We start from the raw sequence: 23,015 nt of genomic DNA, 5'->3' as shown, positions 1-23,015 counted from the left end.
CAGCGAGTGCTCACCTGCGGTAGGAGGGGCTCCGGGTACTCCGGTACTGGTAACGGTAACACGGTACACGGTCTGCTAAAGGTGTCTATTGTGGGGGTTTCGTGGTACTCCTGCATACCGGAGAGTGGTAGACACAAATGATGAAGCAAACATTGCCCCTGGTTGGGCGGAAGGCCGATTCGAAGCGAGTCGTTGTGGATTAGAAGCGCGACTCTACGACATGTGAGTGACCGCTCGAACGGTCGTCTTTACCCGAGAACAGGCCGGTACACAGCGCTCGCTACCGAGAATAGATACCAGCAGCGACTGTGACGGGTATGCACAGGTGAAAGAGGCAAAAGTTGGCACACTGCATTTGCGCTATAATTAAATATTGATAATCTTGGTTCCGATTTTTTTTTTGCTTTCGTTTGAGAGACTTTTCAACTTCGTAGTACTTTAATTTTCTACCGCTGGTATTCAGTCATCGACGGCATCTTTTTGCAGTTAATCTCATGGTAACATTGAAGTTTTCTTCAGTGCGACTCGTGTGGTATTTGAAAGAGAAGTGATAAAGAGATAAAAGACAGAGCAATAAGTGATAGAGAGAAAGTGTTATAGACAGAGGGATAAAGTAATAAAGAAGTGATTTATATTAGGATTCGGAAAAAAGTGCGAGTTCAAATCTATTCGCACTAATGGTGTTTTCCCTCTGGATGCGCTGCCATCCTCCAGATTGATTCGTTTAGCATTTACGCGTATCGAAAGTGTCATTAGTAGCTCTGGAACAATAATTTTCTTATCTCGCGTTTCCTGAATTGGCAAATTGTACGCCAAACATAAGAACAGACATGCATCAAGGCTTTCTTACGGCACGAAGTGCTTTATTGCGGCTTGCACGCCTGAAAACTAGATGCATTTCCGGAGAGTGAGGAACAGGTAGGCAACTTAATATTTTTTGACTGCACAAGAAATAACATATTAGCGTACCTATATACCTCTAATAATCGAGCGATTTCCAAATGGTACGTCTTTAGTTAGGTTTGGTGTTGGTGCCTCTAAAAATGGAACAAACCTAGTGGTCTGGTGTACCTATAGTTTCGGTCATCCAGATAGAAGCCAACAGGGGAGAAGCATTAAAGCCAGACAGCCGTGGGCTCAAGTGGGCACAGCGCGTTTCACAATATTCTCTGAAAGGATCTCTTTCGTGCGGACACAGCGCTTTGTTTCATTAATTTAACTGCTTAGCTGGCAGATAGCATTACGACTAAGAGTTACTTTCTTAGATGTGCACTGCAGTTTGCTATGATCATAGTAATTAATTATATTTTTCTGCTATCCACTCTCATACAGCAGGACTAAATTAATATTTATAAAGTGAGCATGTATCCCCACTTGAGAAAGTGTCTCCAGCAGATCAACAGATTTTTAATGTGTAGCTGTTTTCATTTTTCCTGGTGTTTTGCAGGCTGAACCATTGCCTAGTGCTTGCCCTTTCTGCATGTACCGTGTATGCAGAAGTAAGCAGGCAATGGGATTACCTTCTTAGCTGCCCACTGGAGTCACTACCGCGCCAAAAACACAGTAAGGAAATAAACGCCGAGGTTGGGCTTCTCCTATCCTTATATAGATTCAAAGCTTAAGCGCATTGATTTCTTCAGGAAATCTACCATAAACAGCTGAATTTCGGGGGCTGTGGAGTACAAACGCGTGCTTATAAGTCAAACTGAGCACTTTATGAAAGTCTTGCATCAACAACCTGTGCCTAAAACTTCTGAACACCATGCAGCTGTGGCATAAAAATAATCTGCGTGCACCTGAGCAATTTTTTAGAATAATTTGAAGAATACATACGGTATTCATGGTCATATGAACAGCCGCATTATGTTTGCATCTAATACCCGATTTCGATGAAGAGGGGAACAAAAGGACGGAAAAGGAAAGGAGGTTAATCAGGCGGTGCCCGGCAGGCTACTCTACACGTGAGGAGAGGAACAAAGCGGAAAGAGGCAAAAAAAAAAAAGAGCGCCAATGGAATGAGTTTTTCAAATTTCCATCGACCACAATGACAAGGGGACAGAGGGCGCATACTTAAAGCTTAATGTTTATAGACGGGAACACAACCCCGAGTCTTTTAACCGATGAAACTATCATCGATGGAAAGCAGCTTCTAAGCACTCACAGGCTCTCAGCCTGCGATGGAAGATGGATGGAAGATCTTGCTTTCAAGCAAAACTCATCAGTGCATGCGTTTTCCACTACCATATGAACGTCGATTTCAGCCTCCTCCGCCCTAAAAGGAATATTCTGCGCTGTCCTCGAATATCGTACAAAGGAATCGTAGTTTGGCATGAATGCAGACCGGGCTGCCTTTGAAGGCCGGCAGTCATGCGTGTGATTGCCAGAACTACCACATCTGCGTGTGTGCGTATGTGATGGTGTCTCTAACTTTGCACCTAATAACGAGGAACCTCCACAAGGAAGCCGCTAGTTGTATTCAAAAGCTGTGCCGTTATGCCCTTTGATTTTCTTTCAATTTTTTGGTTTCTTGGGCCGGTATTCGGAGCACGTTTCGTATACGCATGCGTTTTTGAGGCAGCAAACGCTGTCTATGGGCTCTTTTCCTCTGTGTAAGGGAGTTTTTTCTGCTTTTTGACGGCGAATTCTACAACAGTGTGATTTCTGTTTATTTTTCCTGGGGGCTACTTCTGATATTAGAAACGTGTGACGTGGTCGCGGTGCTCATGTAACGAATAGTGCAATGGAGCTCTCAAAATGGAGGAGCCCCAGCGCAGAACAACGCTTGGTCGTGGATGATGTTCTACAATTTTATAACTCACAAAACCTGAACGGCATGTGGAGGTCTCATTTCAGCTCGATTAAGGAGAATATTATTGTCACGAACCGCCATGGAAATGCAGCTGCCTCCAATAGGCGGGACTGTGCCCGAAAATGGTTGGAGGCGTTAAAAGATGTAGTTTATGGTGAGTAGATTGCCTGAAGAAACGTAGTGATCGATTTTAGGTTCTCAGCGACTCGCAAAGAATAATTCTGCGTCAAGTGGAACACCTCCGCGGCTGATCCGATTGTCGACAGAGCCGAACTCGAGTTTGATAGGAATCTAGCGTGACAGCTGGTGCGCAGCGCACTTGAGATGACTGCGTGTCCAGGCCGGCACGGAAGTGAATGCAATATGTTGAGGCGAAGTTTTAGGCTCGGGATAGATGTCTATTGATGTCGCATTCTATCGCGTAGCGCAATCAGAAAGCAATCTCACTGCGGACAGTCCTGCGTGGAGGGCATCGCCACACGGTAAAAGCTCCAGTTTCCTTCCAGTTTATCTGGTAGACGTGTACTGCAGCCTTCTGAATGTTTAATCACAACGTCTCAGCGTCGGCCGATCATTTCCTTGTCGACACATGAGGCATGTCAACAAACCGCCGATCGCACTCGCATGCGCAAAGTCTTCACCCAGTGCTAGCGTCGCTCCCTTCTTGAACAGGACACACGCCCTGCTCATGATATCTTTGAAGTTCCTGCCCTAAACCACCGCAGAAAGCAAACACGCCTGATCTTCAAATATGAGGTAAGGCATGAATGTTTTAAACTTTCATTACATATCTGGACGTAGCGCTTCGCAGAGATTCAGGGCCGTTCATGGCAGCAATTTCGCGGATCTCAAACAAAGCATGTGTTGTCTCAGTACATACTGCGAATGAGACACAGCTAGATGGCTTGCAATGGTTGTGTTTTTGGAATAAAAAGAAATTGGTATATTGACTTTTGGGGAGAGGATATAGCGGAGCATCTCGGTCGACACCTGAACCGCGCCTTAAAGAAAGGGAGAAAGGTTGGACTGAAAGAAGAAAGAGAGAAAGAGGTGCCGTAGTGGAGGCCTCCGGGATAATTTCGACCACCTGGGGATCTTTATTGTGCACTGATATCGCACAGCACACGGGTACCTTTTGCGTTCCGCCTCCGTCGAAACGCGGCCACCGCGGTCGGGTTTGAAACCAGGAACTCTGGCTCGGTAGACGAACGCCTTAACCACTGAGCTACCGCGGCGGTCTCGAATGGCAACAAATGTTTTTGATGTTGGAATTTAATAGATAATCTACTATACTATATCCGTTCCGATTTCTCACTGTCTTCTGTCGTTGCAGCGAGCTCCGGGGCAATATCGCGGAAATTGGTTTTCGTGCTTTAAAGTTGTACGCCTCGCTCTTTCAATTAGCGCGACACGGGCGTTCGGAAAGATAAACGCCCAAAATCTAAGGCTAAAAGTGATACAGTCTGGTTTTGTTTGGTTATAACAGGATATTGACAGCGCTTTTTCGCATGGTGATTGCTTTTAAATAACTCACGATTTATCCTGAAGCTACGGGATGAGGAAATAAATTATTTTTTTAGAGCACAGCACTCATGCGCCCGTTCATGGGTTGAGCCGTGTCACTACTGCCGTCGCCGTCGTCGTAACCGAGCGCGAGGGGAGAGGAGGAGACTGGCTGTGCCGCGCAAACTACCGCCACTTGCTCACAGATGGCTGCAGAGAGGTGCACGCCGTACACTCTGTCGTCCACCACCACTGCATGTGTGGAGGCAGGGTGGCTTGGAGGGGGGTGTCTGCGGCAGCACATGCATCCACGACCTTCCTCCTCGCAATCGCGCCACGCTCTGCTCCGTTGCCCGGCGGTGCTTTGAAATGTGCTTTGCTGCATGCGATAGGTTTGGTTTGGTTTATGGGGCTTAACCTCCCAATGCTACTAAGGCTATGAGAGACGCCGTAGTGGAGGGCTCCGGAAATTTCGACCACCTGGGGTTCTTTAACGTGCACTGACTTCGCACAGTCCACGGGTCTCTAGAATTTCTCCTCTAAAGAAATTCCAGCCGCCGCGGCCGGGATCGAACCCGCGTCTTTCGGGTCAGCAGCCGAGCACCATAACCACTGAGCCACCGCGGTGGCATGTGATAGATTGTCCACGTCAACCACGCCACTTTAAACGTTATCTTCCTAGTATAAACCGCACGCTTATGAACCATGCACTGCTGGAGAAATGGTTGGACGTATGTTCAACCGTTCGGAGAAGGTTGAGCATTTCTCCCATTTCTACGACCACAGCGCCACCTTCCGGAGACTGAAATGCTGGCCAAGAGTGGCAATTGAGGAAAGAGATTCGTTGAAAATAAACAGCGCTTTGTAAATCTACATACATACACGTATCTGTCAAATTCTTTGCCTCAATATATCGCAAAATCAAAACACCTACACAGCTGCGCTCGAATTTTGCATGAGGGAGTATCGTAATTGTGCTTACAACTCTTTAAAAACTGTAGATGTATACCGCAAAGCTAGATTAGCTCAATCTCTCAAAAGGAAACGCGTTCCTTCTTAACGCCTGCTTCTGTACAATTTGCGATAACTCGCGCAGACCTAGCGGATGGGACGCATTTGCACCATCCGCGTCTGGGCGTCTCTCATGGACAGGACACGCCAATGGCCTGTAGAGGTGAGCAGGTCCACAAAAGGCGTGTTTTAAATGGGCATTTTGAAATACAGACACTTTTGTGGAACGCTTATTAGATATTCACATTAAAACTTCCGATGCCCTCACTGCGTCACAAGAGGTTCTTTTTCCGCTCAAAATTAGTCAATGAGACCATTTACGCAGTTGTTGTGCTCGCAAATTATTCATCGAAAATTAATCACGCAACGATAAAATGAAGACAGACGAGCTTGTGGTACCTGAATGCCAACAGGTTTGCCTTGGATTCATTCCAATTTGGTTTAACGCGCTTTTGAAAACTCTCGTTAGGTAACGTGAGGAACTCTTGGCGTATGCCTAGTTTTAGATTTCAGCAATACCCAAATGACTTCGGTCATCGTAGCTGCCTTCTCATCCTCAACGATTTTCCCTCGGCCATACTGTTGCGGTACAGAACGGACTTTGAACAATACATCGTCTGCTTCCCTTGGAATGCTTCTGCTTCTCCTTTGGAATTGATAGTTCCGCATCTCTTAACCGCAGAGCCACTGCTTCGGGAGGGGTATGAGGATTCCCAGGGATCCCTGGCTCGGAAGTCCAGAATGACTTATTGGGCATATATAGGCATTACCCATTAACACTTTCACGTCGTATCCTTAACGCTGAGCGTTAGTGCCCTCTGCAATTTTTTGTTGTATGTGTGCGTGATACATTGAAATCCTAATTGTGTCACTAACTCTCTTGCGTTGACGCTTTCTTTTCGCTGGCGTCTTTAAGGAACAGTTTGTGAATCTCTGCTGCCTTTTTTGGGTCATTCGGTGTATGAGGCAGTGGAGTATCGTGCTTTGTTTTCAACTCAGAACGCGCTGGCCGCTATCTGTCACTGTCAGGCCATCATTCTTTCGCGCAGAAAAGGACTGTCAGTCATAAAAGCGGTCAATGACCGCGAAGCACTGGATCGACCAAGCTGCGTGTATGATATGTTCAAGTAAGTGATCGAAACAGGAAGAATATAACTTATTAAGGGAAGATGGATCTTTAGGCACTGTGTACAGGCTTTAATGTGATGCCATTGCGCTCAGAATGAGGACAGTATCTGTCTTAGTCACTCTAGTCACCCTACCCACATACCAGGAGTCAGCGGCCACTACAGTGTCACAATGTGTGACCCTAAATGGTTATTTCTTAGTAGTCTTCCAATCAGTAATATTCGTAACGGCAGTTATGTACTTTTCGTTTTAATAGTCCTGCATTTCCTTATAAGAAATGATACCATAGTTCGATGATACCCCTTTTCAGCTCATCATATTTTACGTTGCTTGCCGGGTTGTAATGCATCAATCTCAGAAAATAAAAGAAATACACTCTCAGATCAGCCAAGCGGTCATTCTTCTGTAAGCTATCTCGAGAAGACCGAATCTCGGTCTTGAAACGTCGATGGAAAGTTGGTTGGTTTCGTTAAACAAGCCCAGTTACTAGAAAATTTGCCATAATCAGTATACATTTTGCCAGATTCCAAATACCCCTGGTATTACGGCAAAGATTATGCTTGACAGACGCGTATTTAAGACACCTGCATACTGCACGTGCAAAGCGTAATCAGAAATTACCTTATTTCAGATCAAATCCACAGAGTAAATAGGGCCAAAGCGATTATTTAGCCCTGCTAGTATAGAAGGTGTTTCACCTAGTTTTTGGCGTTGCATTGCCAGCGGTGCAGTACATAAGAATACAGCTAACCCCATGCTAACAATCAGGTTACGTAACTAATATTCAATTGTTAACTTTTAAACTATTACTGGTAGGTTCGTAATTACTGAAAAGTGTGTACATATACATAACATCTACGTACATAACATCTGTATCAGTTTCTAGAATTTCGAGAAGGCTGTTGCTTCGGTGCTGCGTCTCAACAATTTTTCACTTTTTGGACGAGTTACGTGCACTGGAGAGGTTGCTTTGCATATAAGCTGCCTAAAAGTGCATCTATTTTCGCAATGTAACCAAAACTTTTGAGGTCACAGCGGTGACGGTGACCGCGTTCTCGAAATTCTGAGAACTGATATGAATATGACTCACGGTGGGCTATACGCCTCTCAATAATTAAGGAGAATAACAGCAGTAGTTGAAAATTTAACTATTAAATATAAGTTAACTAGCCTCCTAGTTAGCACGTCAGAGGTGTATTCCGCTGTACCATACCGCTCAGAATGCGATGCCGAAATAAGTAATCTTTAAACTCAAAAAGTGGTCTTGAAAAGACATTTAGTGGTCTGTAAACTGTGCGTTGACCTCACAGCCAGCTAGTGTCCCATATGGGGCGAGTTTTTAAAGTTCGGTGATATTGCAATGCCTCAGCCACATGCGAACGTATGATGGGCGCCCAATTGAAAAGTTTTATAGGGTCCAAATGCCTCTGTTATATAGACGACGTCATAGCCTTTTCACCCACCTTTTCTTCTCACCCTGCAGGCTTCTATAACATCCTTTCCCTTTTCCGTCATGCGGTACTGCGCTTCAACTCTTCGATTTGCCGTTTTGCTCGTCACCAAATTAATAAGCTCGGCATATCGTCGACGCCACGAGTGTTCGTCCCGATCCAGAAAAGATCGAGACAACACCCTCACTGGCATGCTCGCCATATACGTCTCATGTGATCATCCGCGATTGGAACATAGGCCTTCGATGGGTTACATTTGCGTACCATTCCTCCCGCGACGACACTTCCCCCTACTCCCCGTTTTACCGCTTCCAAAGCCGCTAGCCTCAAATGCCACTTGACACAGTGCTTCGAACATCTGCTCCTCCGCCTTCCGAATACGCCGCGAAGACATTGCCGATGCCGACCATGACCCCCCAACTCGTGCTCTCCCGCCTGCTAGATTCTGAAGCCTCTCAGCAAGAGCACTACAGCAGCCATCACCTCGTCGACTACTTTTTCCGTAGGTCCTTTGTGCTACCTTGGGTGCCTTCTCGCCGTGTTGGGCTCTCAGAAAAGCTTCTATTCCGCTACGTTGGCTCCCATCGTATGCTGCGCCAAGTCACGGCCGTCACCTACGAGATCGATCCTGCCTTCCCACAATCCACTTCCCGTCCCGCACAACCTGATATCATCCCCTTCTCGCGCCTCAAACCATATCACGTCCCGTGCTCAGGCAGTTCGTAATCGGGAGTGCTACGGTGGTTCTGCCCCCAGGAGCCGTGCTACGAACGCAGCGACGACGTCAACGATGTTTTGTGCGCTTGACGCGCGCTCTCTATCCGAATCCTTCGATGCGGCTTACGTCTTGTGTCCCTTGTGTGCTCTATGCTTCTGGCTTGTGTCGTGATTCCTTCGGTGGTTCCACGTGTTGCGACGGCCTTCTGCGCCGTAAGAATATTTTTTCCGAAACATCCGTTGCCGTACCGCCACCGGTGCGTCAAATTTTCGGAGTGAGTGTGTGATGCGAGGAGCTACCTACGACATGGTCATCTAATGTGACATCAGTAAAGCTTACCTTTTCAACGCACCTAAGAAGAATCGCGCCTTTAGCGTCACTAACTTACGTCTTTAAGAAAATGTGGATGTTGCTAAAGTTCGAAGCACAGTTGGCGGGCTGTCGCGCAGCCGCCACCGAGCCATGTTAGGCGGCGAGACTATGCTGCAGCAGTAAGGGTTGTGGTCAGGAAAGTCACCTTCACGTAGCCATTCGTATGTGCAAAAGAGCCATCGACCCTTCACGATGTGTCTGGCGTGTCTCTTGCTAACGATGTGAAAATTAATCTGATTAGAACAAATGCGTTTAATGGATTGTTGCTCTAGCATCAGCACATCGTGGTTTCTAGCTGCATGCACTCACTCACGCACGCACGCACGAACACACACACACGCGCGCACACGCGCACACGCACACACGCGCACGCACACACGCACACACACACACACACACACACACACACACACACACACACACACACACACACACACACACACACACACACACACACACACAAACACACACACACACTTTGGGCCGCCACAGTGTCTCAGTGGTTATGGTGCACAGATGCTGACCCGAGAAAGACGCGGGTTTGACCTGGGCTGCGGCGGTCGAATTTCAATGGAGACGAAATTCTAGTGGGCTGTGTACTGTGCGATTCCAGTGCACGTTAAAGAATTCCAAGTAGTCGAAATTTCCGGAGCCCTCCACTACGGTGTCCCCATAGCCTGAGCCGCTTACGTTAAACCCTCACAAACCCACACAAGCACGCACGCACACACACACACACACACACACACACACACACACACACACACACACACACACACACACACACACACACACACACACACACACACACACACACACACACACACACACACACACACACACACACACACACACACACACACACACACACACACACACACACACACACACACACACACACACACACACAGACACACACACACACACACACACACACGCACGCACGCACGCACACAAACACACACACACACGCGCGCACAAACGTTCTTATTCGCAGCATCGACTCGAGTAGGGTCTGCATCAGTGAAGTGAGTATAAATTTCGTCTGAAATTATTAGCGGTTAGAGAGAAGTAGGTGATCCGGTTATAAACTAATAAAAGCAAACAAAAATCGAAATTAAAGAAAATGGGCAAATAAAGAAACAAGTAAAGTCAAAAGGCGCCACAAAAAGGAAGGCGCGAAAAATTACGATGCGAGATCCTGCTTACAGAAGCAACGTTCCAAGATATGAGTGGGTTGTTCAGGCAGGGTGATAAAAGAGAGCAAATAAAATATACACACGAAGGAATCAGCTTTCTTAAGTCGAGTTTAGACTCTACGTAGGTGACATTAGCGACTGCAATCTTCGGAGACTCCGTGGTAAAATGGTGTGAGCACAAAACCTGCAGCATGTGTTGAGAGGTATTCAACTTTGCCTTGCCGCCACCAGGAGGGAAGTTCGACCGCTACAGTCAAGCCTGCACGGGAGACCTAGTGGAAGAGGGTTGCGAAAGGAAAGCAGAACCATACGAAAAACATGTAATGGTTAAGGATGAATAATACGGTTTGAAGATTGCATCACTTCCTAGTCCCAAATTAGCCTGTACGGTTTTTTTCTCATCTTGGCAGTGGGTCGGGCATGATGCACGAGGATTAACAGGGCTGAGCAGGTAAAAATTCTACGTAAATTAAGAAACTGGATTGTTTGAACTTTTCTGAAGAGATCAACTGCTCTGTAGGCTTAAGGCTCAAAAGAAGTGTTAAATTTTCGTAGTTACCGTACTGAACGGTGTTAAAATTGAAGAATGCAGTAATTTTCGCTTTATGCACTTTCTCGTTCGTTTTTGAAGCAACTTTGTCGAACTGTAATCTTAAGTGCATCAGATTCTTGTTTATGTTTGCTTATAAAAGATTTGGAAGAGACTTGGTGTCGGTGCGGTTAAATTGACCCCAATGCCAAAATGGAATGTTGCCTGTTATTTGTACTGTTGTTTACACACTGCATTCAAGAAGCTAGACAACGCTTTTTGTCTTATTTTATCGCCGTTGATGTTCTGTGGCCAAAGCCAATGATACCCGTTTAGGGCCACTTAGTATTCCCAACTGATCAGTTTCACTTACTACAGCTGTTCTTTTTTCGTGGCATTGTTGGTGCGAATTCGCGCAGACTGCAATGTTTGTCCGTAATGATTGAAAGAGCAATACACGCAACTCCGCAAACCACGTTTCAGGTGCGTCTGCTCTGCCTTCATTATATTGGTTTACTGCATTGAGTATTGATTTGAAAACCGCAAATCCCGCACATATTTTGTGGACAAGCGCTGTGATGTACAAAAGCTGCAAGGATTCAAAGACTCGGCTGTTTCATGATTCCTGCAGCCTCTACAACAAGAGAAATGACCAACAAAAAGAATACTCATGGGGATATAAAGGGTTTGGAAGGAAACATTTATGTAGGCCGTGAAAATCTGGGCTCTATTTGCAAGACAGCAGAGACTAGACTCTTTTCCAGCTGTCTCGTCTGCCTCGACGGATGCATAAACGATGCTTGCTGTCTGCGGTTCTTGCCACTGCCTTGCACTTCTGAGCACATATAGTCGGAGTCCACTTCCGGGAGCCGCTTTTCACGCGCCTTCGGCTAACTCTCTAAGTTGAAAAAAAAAAAAATGAGCATCGAGCGTGTGCTAAATGAAGGTGGCTTTATTCAAGCAGTGCAGTCTGGATTGAACAGGCTGCATTTTCCTTTTGATTGAATGGATGAAAAACGACGCTGCACTAAACAAAGTATATTAAAAAGGAAATTGGAATTATAAGGAATCGACGTTGACATTTAATGCAAGACAAATGCTCGTAAGAAGTGGTCTTTTATTGTGCATGGCTCTGCCAAAAATTTTGCAGTTTGTTCCTTGCCCATTACTTTCGCGCCGTTTAGTTTAGAGCAGGAGGCGTGCTCTTTCTCTATCTATGGGCAACTTTTAGTTTTCTTCACGAACTTCATCTAAAGCCTGCATTGCCAAAATTCAAATGTATCTTTTGAGGCGGAACCGCAGAATACGTTTTCGTCTCAAACTTTCCTTTGTTCTAAAGTTCTCGCGTAATGTAAGCGTATGAAAATACCAACGTTAAAAATTTTGTTCTAATGAAAGCCTGTCGCTTCCCCTTTAACTCAAAGTAATAATGAGTGTTATCTTAACGAAGACCTTGCGGTTTTTTGGCTTGACTTCTAATTTTTTAATATTCTGGCCAAATCCTATCTTGCCATAGAATCCACGCTGTCTTGGAAAAATCTGCAGCCAGTATCCAGCCCTAACACTCAGACCAGCATTACGATGAAACTTTCTGAACTAGCACTAGATGTAGGCCCGAGTGTATTAAGATAGGACCGGCATTCAAAACTTCCGTTGTCCTGTTTTTTGTCAACCAGAAGGCGGTCGAAATCGGCGCAAAGGCGCACCCGAAATTATCCCCGACACTGGTGAGAAGAGGGAGGGGCGCGAAGCTGCTTAGATAGCGCGAAAGAGCCACATGCGGAACCCCAGCGAGGAACAAAACGTAGGTCATTAGGGTAATGGCGAAGCTTGCGAAATTTAGGAAATAATTCAATTAACGAAGATGGAGGCTGATTTCAGGCAAGGTCACCAGCTAACTTGTTCATTTGGACTGAATTTGATAAAAACGTTGTAGCCCTAGTTCGGCTGCTGCAGATTTCACGTTCAGATATTGAGCAAACACTCAAAAACCTAAATATTCGTTATTACTTTGCTCTTAAGAAAGAATCTGCCACTGTTGAAACCGTGATTTATTGAGATAAAGTTATGAGTAGGCCATAATGAGAGGGCATGGGAGCAATCAGAGACGCGTCAAGATTAGAAAAAAGTTGGAGGGGGCATTTAAGCTCCGCCTTAAGGGTGTGACACGATAGCGCGTCGGGTTAATTCCTATATATGCCGAAAGCCAGTCTATGCTTTACATTCATAGATCCCTGGGAGTCCTCATATTCCTCCTGGCACAGTGGTGCAGCGGTTAAGCGATGCGCCACTGCGCTGCGATGGCAGGTGCTCCCAGCGGTGGGCCTAGTGCAGCCGAGGTTGCTCTTTCGGAGCGATCAATAGGCAATGTAACTACCACCTGCCGCGATGGTTAGTTTTCTTGCTATCTTAATTCTGGCCAGGTTGTGATGACGCTGCAGGCTCACGTGACCTAGGTGGGCCAACGGCCGCCCAATTGCTCTCTGGGCAACACCTTCCAGACTCATGCTCCTGATTTCTCGTTCATAACGCTGTTAACGCCGACACCGGTTTTTCGGGACAACGTGACCTTTAACACTACCACTCTAATAAAAAGAAAACTATATTCCAAGTTGCTGCAGAACACTAGGCGGTATCTTATAATGGCACAAAACGATCTTGATACGCACTGTATGTGGTGTATAGTGTGGTACTGGCGAAAGACGAAACCAAATTGTACAGTCGAACTGGGCATGTAATGACGATAACAACGATCTCACGGAAAATGGGCAATGTCTCCAAGATTCTTCAGATATATTTCATGAAGAATCGGGTGCCTCTAGATTGAAATTTAAGAATTCTTTCAGCTTATTGATTCTTACGACTCCAGAGTTAGAGTCATGCATCTTTGCATTGCAACACCTTCAGATAGCTGTAACGAAAGCGCAGAATGAGTGGGGAAGAAGAAGGAATGAGAGGAAGGACCCCATCATATATCAGATGTAATATTTGTTGTTAAAGCGGCAATAATGTAGGCTACATCTTAGCAGCTGACGTGATGGAAGCGTGCTAGATGTGAAGTAACTCGAGGAACGTCCATGAACGCAATCATTGCGAGTTTAATTCTGCAAACACTGGCGTTTGCCTGGAATTGTACAGCCTTTTTTTATTTTTCAAAACACACAGATGCTTGTGAGTTGAGAAGATTATACGCGCATGGCATCAGCAGCAAGTGAAGCGGTCGACATCTGAAGTGAGAAATTCAGTATAAGACACATGGATGTTAAGTGGCGGGTGCCGAGGGTGGTAAGGAACCGTATTGGCGAAAAGTTCCAAGACCTCCTAGTTTGTCTTTTTTTCCTCGCGGTCCACCTGGTTATACCACCTACGCCCTACATATTTTTGTACATCGAACAGAAGGTTGCATTCCACCCGCTCAATGCTTTTGAATCTGATAATAATGTCATTTGGCACCGTCCGCGGCCTGTATGAGCAAAAAAAAAATACTGGTGAAATACTGAGAGCACCATATACCTACGTGTTTTTCGAGGTAGCTCTTGAGCACCGCAAATAAATGTTTACGGTTTTGAACATGCAATGCATATTCACTACAATCATCTTGATTGTTTTTGATATATTAAGTCCTATATTCTCTACAACGAGTCCTTTTTACTAGAACATAAAAAATATTTCTGCAATATTTCGTCCTCGTTTCCCGAATTCTTCATAGACTGAGAGCAAATCTTATAATTTCTCTTCGCTTTCTTGGAGCCCCGATTTCGTTTTGCTGGTAATATTAAGAATGAATAACGTCTTTCCAACAAACGACAGATGGTCTAGCGCTCATAGGCTCGAGGAAGCCTCATTTTGATTTCCGTCACTGAAAGAGTGTTCTGTAAGGCACTTCTTATCCGCATTAAGTGCTTTCGAGGCTTTCTCTGTTTGCGATCGGTTTTGGTGAGAGCCACAGCGTGGGACCACCACTGATGAATAAAAAATGATCGCTAGAAAGCAACCGAACTACACGATAAAGCAGAAAGGGTGATCAATTTCGTTCACGCTGTGCTAGAAAGAGGAAAAGATGCCAATGTAATTAGTGTAGTAGAATATGGATGCCCGATGCTGCTTCACAAATATGTCTGGCTCATGAATGATGCACCAGCGATGTTTCCTACGTGTGCCGATAAGTTATCATCGTTCGTGAAGAAAGCCCGGAGGCAATGTAGCTGATTGATGCTGCAGTGCCTTTGCGGTCTTCACCAGGATATTTTTGCGGATTGTTGGGAGCGAAAAAGGGGCCGCCTCTGGCAAAGAATCGCTGCACTCCCGCGATCTTTTCTTGCTGAAGCGCCGGCAAGGAAATGGTCTTCGCTCTCCATTTATTAGATCGCAGAAACGTAGGTGTTGTAGCCTGCATGGCAGTTAGCAAAAGTTTCCATTGTGCTCAATTCTATTTGAAGACAGACAACCGAATCTGTTTTTCATTAGCGCTCTGGAACACACGGTGCTTACCATTATTAAAATCACAGTCACATAAGGTAATACATCGAAAAACTGATTTAGGCCATTTGTGGGTTTAGAAGCAGTGTCCTTTATGAACAGCCTCTGCTGGAACTCTGTCCTTAACAATGTAAATCACAGCAATGAGCGGAGTGAAGCGGTATCCACCATAAAAATATGTCATGCGACAAACTCCCCTGTGTCAAATAAAATTTCCTTGATTTATATCTTCAAATACGAAAGAACATTTCCTCGATTATCGGAAAAGTGATGTCAGACAATGTCATTTTTGCACATCAATAATCCCGAGATTGTTCTGTTTATTTCGTGCCAATCAGTTATCATTGTTCGTGAAAAAAGCCCGGAGGAAATCTAGACTCTTGATGTTGCAGTACCTTTGCGGCGTACTCGGGGGATTTTTTTTCCGGTGTGTACCCGGCGCTTTATGCATGAGCATACCCCGCCATCTACTCCCCCCCCCTGTGTGAACAATGTCTGACGAATGAGCAAACTATCTCGCTTGTTATCGGGGCATTCCCTCAGGATCCCCCTTTACAGGAGCTACACATCTATAATTCCGAGCAGTTGGAGGGCGCGTTGCTCAGTTCCGAGTCTGGCTGCTCAAGTCCGGGCACTTGATCGAAAGATAGGGGTCACCACAGTACAATGTTGATGATGATGATGGTGGATTTTTATGGCGCAAGGGCATCACTGGCCAAAGGGCGCCGTGGCACAAGGTATTAAGGCGAAAGCCTTTAATGGCTCATATTCCCGTCCGCCCGTCCGGCGTTACATCAAGAGCCTGGATGACGGGTGTCCACCGAGATATGTGAGACAGTTACTGCGTAATTTCTTTTTCTCAAATACACTTTCATTTCTTTTCATTACGGCCCCTCTTTCTCTTTCTTCTTTCACTGCCACTTCCTCCCTTCCTGTACGGTGTGGTTCGGGTGTCCACCGAGATGACAGAGAATATCCAGCGCCTGGATTACGGGTGTCCGCCGAGATATGCGAGATAGTTACAGCGGAATTGACTGTCCTCATATACAATTTCCATTTTCTTCATTACGCCCTCTCTTTCTTCTTTCACTCCCACTTCCTCCCTTCCTGTGCGGTCCGGTTCAGGCCTTCACCGAGGTGACAGAGAATTACTGCGCCATTTCCTTCCCTCAAAAAGCGTTGCGTTCAAGGGGCAAGGCATCGCGCCAAACGGGTGGTGGCGTTCCGTGGACTCCTTGGCAGCGCTACAACACGCTGTCGCGTTGCACTCCTAAAGGCGAAGCTTAAGCATCATTAATTAGAATTTAATTATTATTTGACCATTAATAAGTAATCAGCCATTAATTTGTAATTTCTCATTGCTTAGTAATTAGTCGTTAATTAGGTGTGACGTCATTCAGTGACGAAGTCACCAGTGCCACGGAGGCAGTCAGAGTGGCGCAGAAAACGCTTTCGCCTCTACGCACTTTAGACAAAGTGCCCCTGAATTTTTTTTTATTCCACTCAAGGGGGGGTCAATGACCCCATTTCCCAAGCATTTCACCCTAATTAAGCCGAGCACGAGACCAGAGGAAAGCTTGTACCTGTTGTTTCACCGGTGGATACCCGGCGGGATTTGGGATCGAACCCCCCTCCTCCCGCATGCGAGGAGGGTGCTCAGACCATTAGGCCACCGCTGCGGTGCAGAGGACGATGGGTCTTGGCCACTAAGTGGGGCTCTGCCCCCGCACTTGTAACCCTACACTTAAAATAATATTCTCCCCCTCCCCCTCCAACGGTTTGGTTGGTTTGGTTTGGTTGGTTTATGGGGTTTAACGTCCCAAAGCGACTAAGGCTATGAGAGACGCCGTAGTGGAGGGCTCCGGAAACCTCGACCACCTGGGGTTCTTTAACGTGCACTGACATCGCACACTACACGGGCCTCTAGAATTTCTCCTCCAAAGAAATTCAACCGCCGCGGATCGAACCCGCGTCTTTCGGGTCAGCAGCCGAGCACCATAACCACTGAGCCACCACGGCGGCACCCCCCCCCCCCCTCCAACGCTAACGAAGCAAACTATAGGAGAAAATCAGGAAATATCGTAACACTAAAAAAATTCAGGGGGCACTTTGGCTCTCTAAAGTGCTGCAAGGCGGAAGCGTTTCCTGGCGCAGTTCTTTAGTTATTTACTTTTTATTTTTCATATCTTATTTTTCTTATTTTTTATTTTTGTTTCTTTTCTTTTTAATTTTGTATTTATTTTTCATGTTATTTTTGCTTTATTTATGTTTCTTTTTTTCTTATTTTTTTATTGAAGTAGCAATGAAAGAAGAAAGAGAGGCCGTAATGAAGAAACAGAAAATTGCATTTGAGGAAAGGAAATTAACGCAGTAACTGTCTCACATACCTCGGTGGACATCCGTCAAAACGCGGACACATTTCTCGACACGGCTGCCGACACTGACGCAGACACGGCTGCCGACACGGATTGCTAACGACAGCATGAGGCATTAAAGGCTTTCGCCTTAAAACTCGTGGAACGCCTTTCAGAGGCCTCCACTGGCCTGACGGTTCTCTCTCTATGGCATAGCACCGTACAGTAAATGTAAGTGCGTTTCACTTCAACGAATACTGAAACTCCTCTTAAGCGTGAGAAATATCCCCTGAGCTGAGTGTGCAAACATGAGCTCTAGTTAAGGAAGGGAAAACTTTATTTACACTAATGGTTTTTCCTGCGGTTTGGGGGCATCTTCAGAGACGTCTTGGTTCTACCCCCAGGAGCCTTCTCTGTCGAAGTCGTCCGCCTCTAATCAGTGGTCGGTTGCCCTCAGTCCAGGGCTCTGCTGGCCACTGCCGCCCGTTGAGCTCGCTGTACCAGACCTTGTTGGTCTTCGCAGCGGTCGCTGGACAGCAGAGTCTCCCACTGCTCCGCACTCGGGTTTTGTATTTTGGGGACCACGTCTATGTTTTGGCAGGCCCATGTGATGTGGTATAGTGTAGGTTTTTCGTCGCACCAGGGACATTTGTTCGTGTATATCGTAGGGTGCATTTTGTTTAGTATATGTAGGTTTGGGAAAGAGCCGGTTTGTAATTGTCTCCAAGTGACAGCTTCCTCTCTGCTGAGAGATTTGTGCGGTGGGGGATATCGCATTCTTCTGCCTCTATAGTTTTGTAGTATGGCCGAGTATTCCCTGGGTGCTGGCGCGAGTTCCGCGGTCTCGTCGGAAGCTCGGAAAGTAATGTATCCTCGAGCTATCCTGTCGGCCTCTCGGTTCCCTGCAACCGCCGTGTGCTCCGGTACCCACACAATTTTGGGTCGGATCTTTTCGTTTTGTTCTTCTTGGTTTTTAATTCTGTTGCTCGCTGCCGCAACACCGCTACCGCAGTGCCGCTGTCTGATTACGTAATAGCAACGCTCAGTGTGTCACTATGCACAATTTTGGAAAAATGAGAACGGAAAAAAGACTTCAGCTCTAAAAGCGGACGCTGCTTTAAGATACGGGATTAGTGTGCGTAACGCACACTTTTCCGTCCTTGTTCCCTGGTATGGTGATGACATAGTAGGCTATAATTTTCATGTAGGATGGGATAGCTGCTTTTTCAAACAGATTTTTCGGAGACAAGCGCGTAGTTGAAAAGATTTAAACAGCTTGCGCAACTGCAGCATATTCACGCTGAAAAAAAACTTTCAGCGAAAAGCACTTAGAGCCAGCAAAGCATCAGTAATTTATAGGGTATTCAGTTAGCAGCTCTTTTTTCCATCTGACTCTCTGACGCATAAAGAAAGATGTGGAAATGGTCTCGCGGCGTTTAGGGACAAATGCTACGCTTTTGTCGCCGTCAGACAGCTTGAATTATTCATGCACCACCAATGCTGACAGTACAAAGCAAACTTTCTTGGTGCCTCGGCAAGTCATTTTTAACTGCTGAGACATACCCCGCCTGTCTCCTCACGTCAGGCAGCGTCAACGCGTACGTATGGGGACGCTGCCGCATGTTATGTCTTGTATCTGGCATTGGTAATGAGTGAATCTGAAGCAGGTAGGCACTGTAGTTGTTTTAGTACTACGTAAGAGCACCCGCCTGAAAACAGGGGTAACAAACGAAATTCCGCTCGCTATTGTAACACTTTGGGTTATCATTCACACCGCTTTGAAAGATTGCGGTTATGTTCTGTTAACTGCTGTTCCTTGGCTTGCATAACGAGAAACACACAGCCTCTGTTAAGGCGGAAGCCTCTAATGCCTCATTGTTGTAAACAGGAGTTTTGGACAGAAATGTCACGCTTTTCGATTGGTCGAAATGGTCCTGACGTCACAGTGCGCGAATTTCAAATGGGGCCAATTGTACTTTGGCTAGTAACCATGCAACCAATTAAAGGGATGGTATGGTTTGGTTTGGTTTATGGGGTTTAACGTCCCAAAGCGACTAAGGCTATGGGAGGCGCCGTAGTGGAGGGCTCCGGAAATTTCTACCACCTAGGGTTCTTTAACGTGCACTGACATCGCACAGTACACGGGTCTCTAGAATTTCTCCTCCAACGAAATTCAACCGCCGCGGCCGGGATCGAACCCGCGTCTTTCGGGTCAGCAGCTCAGCACCATAACCACTGAGCCACCGCGGCGGCTAAAGGGATGATATAGTGATGCTCCAAGTAAGTGGGACTGAGTTTAGTTTCTCGTCGAGTGTTACGTATGGCCGCTGTTTTGTCAGAACTGTAAGCAACGCTATAGAAGTGGTAGTACATTCGTGTGTTCGGTACGTGTGTTTCTTAATGATGCCAAAATAAGGCGTTCGAATGATTCAATTCTTGGAATGAGAATGACACTTCCACCCCTTATGTGCCTGTTCGTATTTTTTTTTCGGTTAAAGCAAGCAAGCAAAAAAACAAAAAACAAAAAGAACTACAGTGCAAATATCAAATCTAGTGGAATATGAACATATTCGCATCAAAGGTAAGCAGAACCTACCTGCCCAGCTTCAAGTTTTACATTGGTGTTCGACTCGCGCGTTTTGAGCTTCCCCAGGCTAGTTGTGTTTACTTATCTAAATTTACTAGGAATTGCTGATGCTTCATATAGATTTGGAGCAAACGGTACAACACAAGCATTAGAACTGTATTAAACAGATTTATTAACATAAATAAACGTAATGTCCTGTATTTATTAGCGAAAAAAAATTAGTGACCTTCAAAATAGTGCAACAATGTACAGCAGAAAGGCTTGCAACTCATGTACCAGGGCATACAAAACACCCGACATTCTATGGAGCATGAGACGCCTTGCAGTAAATTTCTAATTGTTTTTTTGCGTACCTTAATGTCAAACAAATGCGTACAAATTGCTTGCGCAAGTCTTAATTGACGCAACTTGCACACTTCCCTTTATTGCGCCTACCTCCATAAATATTTAGCTGTCTCTAAGCGGCTCTTCTCATTTATAAACAAACACATAACCTTCTCATTAAATGGTAATCCCTGTGCCATAGGCGCTAGGAAAAAAAAAAGAAAAACTACCCCAAAACTATCAAGGATAGTGCCCGACAACGTGGAACCAAATGCATTGTCCTAAAATATGAGGCTGTTTGATTTATTATGTTTTTCTTATTTGTTTATTTACAAAGTTTCCTTCCTACCGAAAGTCTGCACTTACCGAAAGTATGCTTAGTGGTGGCACTACCTTTGTTCGGCGTTGCCGGAAAAGAATAGATAAAAAAGCAGGCGAAGACGAGTTGAGGGCGGAAACGGGAAGCAGCGCACCAGCGAACTCATCAGTTCTAATTCCGGCCCTTCGAAACGACTGCCGGAGTAGTCTTTGTCTCTCTTCCCGTCATTCAATGCCACTTCGGCCTGAAAGCTTCCACGCCGAAACGCATAGACGAATGCGTAGGTGCGGGCTTTGGCCTGCAGAGGGCCTTCAATTGGACTGAAGGGGCCGCTGAGGAGAATGCATTATGCTGCAAAGTTTTTTTCTAGTATTTTGAAGAACAACGAAGAATCTGTGACTGGATTTCCAGCCGCGATTTGCAGCCTAAAATTGGAAAGCGGGAACAAGCCTCCTGAATTGCGATTCCCGTGGCAAACACTGATAATATTGATCTAAAGAGATATTTTCAGTGCGCTTAATAAGAAATTGCTGTGTTTTATGTACAGAAGCAACAAACAAGTACTTTAAAACTTCTGCTCTGGTTCTTCTTGTGGGCAAAGAACGAAAACTTGAGTAAACATTATCGAATTTCAGCATTTTTTGCTTATTTGACTGACATAATATAGAGTTCTTTCCCTCGAAGCAAAACAAAAGGAGCGTACATTGGATTCTTACTTGTCCCGGGGCTCAGAGGGCGCCAAGGGGGTAGCAACAGTGGCGCGTGAGCAGTTGTCATCCACAATAACAATTACACACAGACAAGATGAACATTATACTTAACGTTGCACTGTAACTAGATGTACTGTACGTAAGAAAATGGGATGATATTTGTCACTTCAGAAGTGCAGTTGCAAATATGTAATGTAACACTGCTGTGATAAATACAAACAAAGTTAAAAAAGGTTCATAAACATATTTAACGGTAAACAATGAAGACCAGTGCTCTGTTTAATATGAGAGTAAGGACAAAATAAGAAAGACCACAAGACCGCAAAAACCACACCGTACAAAATCTTGCATACATTGATATGAAATACGTGCAGTCATGCCTCAAATTTGCGAGCCGTTTTCCTTCTGGAATAAAAATTAATTTACGGTGAGAATTAAAATGAGCATAATTAGATATTCCACAGTTTCCTTCACATAACTGGAGCGAATATGATTTACTACAACAGAGGTTTGCCGTAAAAAGTAACTAGCAACACTGCTATGATATTGGCCGGAGAAGTTATTGTAGATTTCTGCTATTTTTGAGTGGACCAGAAGCCATAGCTTGGTACTGTAGGAGTTTGTAATAAGTGGTATAGCATGTTGCTTCATTAGGCCACCTGAGCTGATGTAGTGTCTGCAGGGAAAGAGTAATTGAACCGTTTTACGTTGGAGCGCTGACCATTTCTCCGTGTCAGTTTGACAACCTGTACTCATAAAAATAAGCAGTAATTGAAATATGAATGAATAGGAGTAAAATACGTTTGATTCTTGAACCTGCTGAGTACAAGATAATTAAGTCGATATATCATGCCTATAGATCGTGCTGCTTTAAGGGGAGCATTGTTTATAAGATCAGACCAGGCTAAATTATTTCGAAAGGCAACACCTAGAAATTATTGGTTTTTCACTTCTTCTAGTGTAGTCGAAGCATAGCACGGAGTGATATCTTTGCTTGTCGGCTTATTTTTGGAGCATGAAAAGAACAAATATTGTTTCCCTTCTATTTAGCTGAAGTCAGTTTAAACACAATCAGATATTTTGTTCTTGAAACCAAGAGCTTGACACTGCTTCTATTATTTAAGGTTAGTGCCACAGAAAAAAACAAACAATACTGTCGTCGGCATATAATATAATCTATTGAGTCATTGAAATGTTACCTATTATATTTATGTATAGTAAAACAACCAGAGACCAACAACAGATCCTTGTGGTTGACCGTATTTGTTGAGCAGTATGTTATATTTATAACCATGTAATACAAAAAAACTGAAATATGGAACTGAGGTAGAAGATCTAGGGCTATGCTACTCATACCATATATTTCAAGCTTCTTAATCCAAATGTGATGCTCAATAGAGTCGAACGCTTTACTGAAGCCTAAGAAGCCCCCAACTGTAAATGTTTCTCTTGAATATGAGGTCCCGTTGCTCCTACAGGGTATTGCTGGTCAGCTGCACCTACCACTGCTCTAAAGACATGT

This window comes from Amblyomma mixtum, chromosome 7, assembly GCF_055824585.1.
Source record: "Amblyomma mixtum isolate Tamu chromosome 7, ASM5582458v1, whole genome shotgun sequence".
NCBI lineage: Eukaryota > Metazoa > Arthropoda > Arachnida > Ixodida > Ixodidae > Amblyomma > Amblyomma mixtum.
The sequence above is the reverse complement of the archived record's forward strand: the minus strand, read 5'-3'. Positions refer to the sequence as shown.